Consider the following 7,023-nt stretch of genomic DNA (forward strand, 5'->3'; position numbering starts at 1 on the left):
AAATTTATTCCTTCAAAGAAGTGATAACTCAATACAATTGGATCTTCAGTGATAATAAATGTTATATCCAAAATGATTTTAAACATTCCTAGAGTGCCAGAACTGGAGATCATGCAGAAATGAAATATGGTACTTGTAATACTGTCTTCTGGAAGAACAAATATATCTTCAAGGTGTGAGCATTAAAATAGTGGTTGCTCAAACGAACCAAGTGGCTGATATATTCAGTAAGAGGCCCATAGAAAAAGATGTTCAGTGATTAAACAGCCTACATATATCTTACAACTTTGCCTTCAAATTTTAAACATAGAAGAAAACCTATTTTTAAGCATTTTTAAAGGTATTTTTTTATGGTTTATCAATTACCTGTAGGCAATTCTGACTTGTTTGTGTAGCACTGACTTGTTTGTGTAGAGATTGATATATGGGTCTACCATTAAATACAGATAATGTTTTATATAAAACATTTATGTTAGGCAAAGCCAAGTTCCTTAACCTTCATTCTGTCAAAGTGTTCCCCAGGAATGCTTTTGAGATGCTTTTGAGTGTTTTCACAGCAGTCATTCTCAAACAAATCACAGGAAGAATACACAAGACTTTCAGCAATGCATAAACATTAGGAAGAAACTTGAAGCCAGGCAGATGGAGGGCTTCCTAAGTGGTGGATGGGAGCTCTACCTCTTTCCTTCTGTGTTTCTATGTGATTTTCTAACAGGGAAGCTGGGCTGAGAGTGTCAGGATTGGCTAAGTCACTTCTGTACAAGTCAGTCAGCATGGGGCTCTCTGTTACGTTGAATTTGAGCTGTCCCCTGACAGACAATACCCAAAATAAGCATTTTCAGGCTTTGAGGTGTTGTTCTGAGAATATATCTTTAAGTTCCTGAGTAATAACTTGTCCTGTTATTACTTGTCCTGCAACACTTAGGAATCTTTTATAGTAATTCTCAGAGGTTAGTTGAGATTCCAAGTTACCTTGCTGAGCTCTGTGGAATTTCTTAGGGAGTTTCATTTGAATATCAGGTTGGTTATCAAATTTATGGCTTCCTCAAGCCAAAATCGGTGGTAAGTTTTAGAGTTTTCCATCACCTTATTAGTGAATGCAAAACTGCAGAGAAGCTGCTAGCTGCAAAGAAAACATCCAAGATTTGTCATGTGGGGATTTTGTCCAAGGACTCTTGTAAAAGATAGGACTTTTTTTTTTTTTTAAGTATTTATTTATTTTGAGAGAGATAGAGACAGCGTGAGTGGGGGCCAGGGGGCACGGAGCAGAGAGAGAGGGAGACAGAGAATCCCAAGCAGGCTCTGCACTGCCAGCACAGAGCGCACTGCGGGGCTTGAAACCATGATTTCATGACCTGAGCCAAAACCAAGAGTTGGATGCTTAACTGCCTGAGCCACCTAGGTGCCCCAAGATAGGCTATTTTTAAGAACAGTAATGACAAAAATAAAATTAAAATCTGTTGATGGCAGAGGGACAGATTCTCGGCCAGTTACAGTTATTCCATCTAATACTTATGTCACTATACCATCTAAACATAAAACAAGTGCTTGTAGGAAATCTATAAAAATTTCAAAAACACCATGCTCATCTCTCAATTGAGAATGACAAGTTTCCTTCAGGTCATTACTCTTTTCTTCATTGTTCTGAGAAAATACAGAAATTACATTGTCATATATGAGTTGTGGTGATTGATGGGTAAAAGAACAGACTTCCTCAATCGTTCCCAATGCAACTGATACTGCCATAACAGGCACTGGTTTGCCAACCACATATTTAAGGCACAGGAAGAGCAGAGTGTGTAGAGAGCTTAGGACTATTTCTCTAAAAGTCTTGAAGCAGTTTTCATTTTTGATGAAAATCTACTGGACATATGGTACTCCTGGCCTTGACAGTACTCCATATTTAGTCCCCACTTCACAGTTATTACTGTGTGTAATTTCACACCCAAAATTATCTTCATTAAGGCAGACATTATCTTCATAGGGCAAGAAGCCCACAAATTCTTCTCCCAGGTATGGATTCATCAACAGGTGGGTGTTCCCCTACTATGTCCACATACCACCAGTGATCATGAAAGGGAAGTGAATCTCAGTTGCCTGATGGTTTCTTCCTGAGTGCAGCACTCACAGATCCAGTGTCTGACTCTTGCTGTTTTTCAATGGAACTTGTTAGTTGGTGCCTTGAAGTGCTTTCTCAAGACCTCTTCACTAGAATTTATCCTGCACTTCAGCAATGCTTGAAAGATACAGGAATATAGAGAGTTTATGGGATTTCATCAGCTTCAGGTCCTTCCAGAGGTAGATTTTGTTTACATAAGAATCAAAATTTCAAATAAAGATTTTAGGTATTGTTTTCCTTCTCTTCAAGAGTTAGAGGTAAAATGTCTTCATCCAGTTCTTTACCTCCCGCATTGGGGTTCTAGGCATAGCTGTGTATGTCTTTATTGTTTTGTTCCTGGACAGAAGGTTCATCAATTTTTTTCTCTCTCTTTTTTTTTTTTTTTATGTTTCAATGTCCTGATTTCATCTTCACTCAGTTCTTTTATTCACTTTCTATGTTTATAATGCAGATTGTTCAGACAACTTGTACGATAAAAATTTGTCCTATAAGGACTAGTTCTGCAGATTGTAGGGGTCTCCAAGTGTTTGGCACATAATCAGTAATGTTGTCTCTTCTAAGTTTTATCTTTTAAGTCTGCTCTTCTATAATCTTCAGCTACTTCTGCATCTGGCCAGGTCCCCCCGGGGAGCCTGAAGAAGAACAGGCCTGACTCTTCCTTGTGCAGTGGAGGCTGTGAAGGAGTTAGGTGTCCCTTCCCTGCAGGTCCAGCTCTCCCATTCCTATCTTCTTAGGGCAGCTCACCCTCAGGTAGGTTAGGGGAGGAGAGCCAGCCCATCACCTTCAACCTAGAATTCTATGCTTAAACTATTGATTAAATATGAGAGTAGAAAAAAGACCTTTTTAAGACATGCAGACTTTCAAAAAAATTTTACCTCCCTTGCATCCCAGTGTAGTCAGGTGTCTAAAGTGGCCCCCAGTGAGTCTGCCTGAGTATGGGCTGGCCCTAGTTCATTACTTCTAATGAACAGAATAGGCAAAATTGATGGATATCACTTCAGAGATTAAGTTACAAAAGACTGACTTGGTCTTGCTTGCATTTTCTCTTTTTCTCTTGCTTCCTTGTTCTGATGAAATCAACTATCTTTTTAATGAGCCACCCCTTGGGGTGCTGGGTGGCTCATTTGGTTGAGTGCCCAACTTCTGCTCAGGTCATGATCTCGCCGTCTGTGGGTTTGAGCCCTGCATCGGGCTCTGTGCTGACAGCTCAGAGCCTGGAGCCTGCTTCGGATTCTGTGTCTCCCTCTCTCTCTGCCCCTCCCCGCTCATGCTCTGTCTCTCTCTCTCTCTGTCAAAAACAAATAAACATTAAAAAAAAATTTAATGAGCCACCCCATGAAAAAGTCAATGCAGCAAGGAAACCTAGGGAGGCCTCTGGTCATTTGCTCCTGAGGAACTGAGGATCTCAGTCCAATAGGAAACACTTTAAGTCTATTACCAAAAAGGATAGCCATGACCTCCCCCAGTAGTAATCCCCTAGTATGTCCTCTAAAAAAGGAAGCAGAGAGAACACAAACACCACATGGAAAATTCTATTTCTAATCCAGGGGTTTTCAGCTGGGGGCAGCTTTGTCCCTTGGGGACATCTAGCAACATCTAGAGACATTTTTGATTGACATGACTTGAGTTGGGGGGCACTACTGGCATCTAGCAGGTAGAGGCTAGAGATGCCACTAAACATCCTAACAATGAATAGGACCACCCCACAACAAAAAATTATGTCAAACAGTGTCACCTGAATGTCAATAGTACCAAAGTTGTAAGAAATCTTGTTCTAACTTAATAGTTTGATTCTTCAACTTGTGGTTGCTGTCCCACCTATGGGTAGTTTGCCTATATACTTTTTGTTTGTTAAGCCTGGCAAAGTATAGAATATTGCTGGATAACAACTAGTTGTAAAAATTTAACCATGGGAGGCTAATAAGGGTACTGGGCATGAGACCTGTCAGCTACAGCAAGTAAGTTCAAGAATGAATCCATAATTTCTTTTTTTTTTCTTTTTAGCAATATCATCTTTTTTTTTTATTTATATATGAAATTTATTGTCAAACTGGTTTCCATACAACACCCAGTGCTCATCCCAAAAGGTGCCCTCTTCAGTACCCATCACCCACCCTCTCCTCCCTCCCACCCCCCATCAACCCTTAGTTTGTTCTCAGTTCTCAACAATCTCTTATGCTTTGGCTCTCTCCCATTCTAACCTCTTTTTTTTTTTTTTGTTCCCCTCCCCCATGGGTTTCTCTTAAGTTTCTCAGGATCCACATAAGAGTGAAACCATATGGTATCTGTCTTTCTCTGTATGGCTTATTTCACTTAGCATCACACTCTCCAGTTCCATCCACGTTGCTACAAAAGGCCATATTTCATTTTTTCTCATTGCCACGTAGTACTCCATTGTGTATATAAACCACAATTTCTTTATCCATTCATCAGTTGATGGACATTTAGGCTCTTTCCATAATTTGGCTATTGTTGAGAGTGCTGCTATGAACATTGGGGTACAAGTGCCCCTATGCATCAGTACTCCTGTGTCCCTTGGATAAATTCCTAGCAGTGCTATTGCTGGGTCATAGGGTAGGTCTATTTTTAATTTTCTGAGGAACCTCCACACTGCTTTCCAGAGCGGCTGCACCAATTTGCATTCCCACCAACAGTGCAAGAGGGTTCCCGTTTCTCCACATCCTCTCCAGCATCTATAGTCTCCTGATTTGTTCATTTTGGCCACTCTGACTGGCGTGAGGTGATATCTGAGTGTGGTTTTGATTTGTATTTCCCTGATAAGGAGCGACGCTGAACATCTTTTCATGTGCCTGTTGGCCATCCGGATGTCTTCTTTAGAGAAGTGTCTATTCATGTTTTCTGCCCATTTCTTCACTGGGTTATTTGCTTTTTGGGTGTGGAGTTTGGTGAGCTCTTTATAGATTTTGGATACTAGCCCTTTGTCCGATATGTCATTTGCAAATATCTTTTCCCATTCCGTTGGTTGCCTTTTAGTTTTGTTTGTTGTTTCCTTTGCTGTGCAGAAGCTTTTGATCTTCATAAGGTCCCAGTAATTCACTTTTGCTTTGAATTCCCTTGCCTTTGGGGATGTGTCGAGTAAGAGATTGCTACGGCTGAGGTCAGAGAGGTCTTTTCCTGCTTTCTCCTCTAAGGTTTTGATGGTTTCCTGTCTCACATTCAGGTCCTTTATCCATTTTGAGTTTATTTTTGTGAATGGTGTGAGAAAGTGGTCTAGTTTCAACCTTCTGCATGTTGCTGTCCAGTTCTCCCAGCACCATTTGTTAAAGAGACTGTCTTTTTTCCATTGGATGTTCTTTCCTGCTTTGTCAAAGATGAGTTGGCCATACGTTTGTGGGTCTAGTTCTGGGGTTTCTATTCTATTCCATTGGTCTATGTGTCTGTTTTTGTGCCAATACCATGCTGTCTTGATGATGACAGCTTTGTAGTAGAGGCTAAAGTCTGGGATTGTGATGCCTCCTGCTTTGGTCTTCTTCTTCAAAATTACTTTGGCTATTCGGGGCCTTTTGTGGTTCCATATGAATTTTAGGATTGCTTGTTCTAGTTTCGAGAAGAATGCTGGTGCAATTTTGATTGGGATTGCATTGAATGTGTAGATAGCTTTGGGTAGTATTGACATTTTGATAATATTTATTCTTCCAATCCATGAGCAGGGAATGTCTTTCCATTTCTTTAAATCTTCTTCAATTACCTTCATAAGCTTTCTATAGTTTTCAGCATACAGATCCTTTACATCTTTGGTTAGATTTATTCCTAGGTATTTTATGCTTCTTGGTGCAATCGTGAATGGGATCAGTTTCTTTATTTGTCTTTCTGTTGCTTCATTGTTAGTGTATAAGAATGCAACTGATTTCTGTACATTGATTTTGTATCCTGCAACTTTGCTGAATTCATGTATCAGTTCTAGCAGACTTTTGGTGGAGTCTATCGGATTTTCCATGTATAATATCATGTCATCTGCAAAGAGCGAAAGCTTGACTTCATCTTTGCCAATTTTGACGCCTTTGATTTCCTTTTGTTGTCTGATTGCTGTTGCTAGAACTTCCAGCACTATGTTAAACAACAGCGGTGAGAGTGGGCATCCCTGTCGTGTTCCTGATCTCAGGGAAAAAGCTCTCAGTTTTTCCCCGTTGAGGATGATGTTAGCTGTGGGCTTTTCATAAATGGCTTTTATGATCTTTAAGTATGTTCCTTCTATCCCGACTTTCTCAAGAGTTTTTATTAAGAAAGGGTGCTGGATTTTGTCAAAGGCCTTTTCTGCATCGATTGACAAGATCATATGGTTTTTCTCTTTTTTTTTGTTAATGTGATGTATCACGTTGATTGATTTGCGAATGTTGAACCAGCCCTGCATCCCAGGAATGAATCCCACTTGATCATGGTGAATAATTCTTTTTATATGCCGTTGAATTCGATTTGCTAGTATCTTATTGAGAATTTTTGCATCCATATTCATCAGGGATATTGGCCTGTAGTTCTCTTTTTTTACTGGGTCTCTGTCTGGTTTAGGAATCAAAGTAATACTGGCTTCATAGAATGAGTCTGGAAGTTTTCCTTCCCTTTCTATTTCTTGGAATAGCTTGAGAAGGATAGGTATTATCTCTGCTTTAAACGTCTGGTAGAACTCCCCTGGGAAGCCATCTGGTCCTGGACTCTTATTTGTTGGGAGATTTTTGATAACCGATTCAATTTCTTCGCTGGTTATGGGTCTGTTCAAGCTTTCTATTTCCTCCTGATTGAGTTTTGGAAGAGTGTGGGTGTTCAGGAATTTGTCCATTTCTTCCAGGTTGTCCAATTTGTTGGCATATAATTTTTCATAGTATTCCCTGATAATTGTTTGTATCTCTGAGGGATTGGTTGTAATAATTCCATTTTCATTCATGATT

At 39.9% G+C, this 7,023-nt stretch overlaps 2 pseudogenes; both read right to left on the reverse strand.

Annotated features, from left to right (window-relative positions):
• Nucleotides 1–362: 362 nt before the first annotated feature.
• On the reverse strand, nt 363–1,170 carry LOC112855591 (52 kDa repressor of the inhibitor of the protein kinase pseudogene; annotated as a pseudogene).
• A 321-nt stretch (nt 1,171–1,491) lies between these two features.
• LOC147580202 (52 kDa repressor of the inhibitor of the protein kinase pseudogene) lies at nt 1,492–3,800 on the reverse strand (annotated as a pseudogene).
• Nucleotides 3,801–7,023: the final 3,223 nt, after the last annotated feature.

This window comes from Puma concolor, chromosome B3 (assembly GCF_028749965.1).
Source record: "Puma concolor isolate L17-30 chromosome B3, mPumCon1.1.hap2, whole genome shotgun sequence".
NCBI lineage: Eukaryota > Metazoa > Chordata > Mammalia > Carnivora > Felidae > Puma > Puma concolor.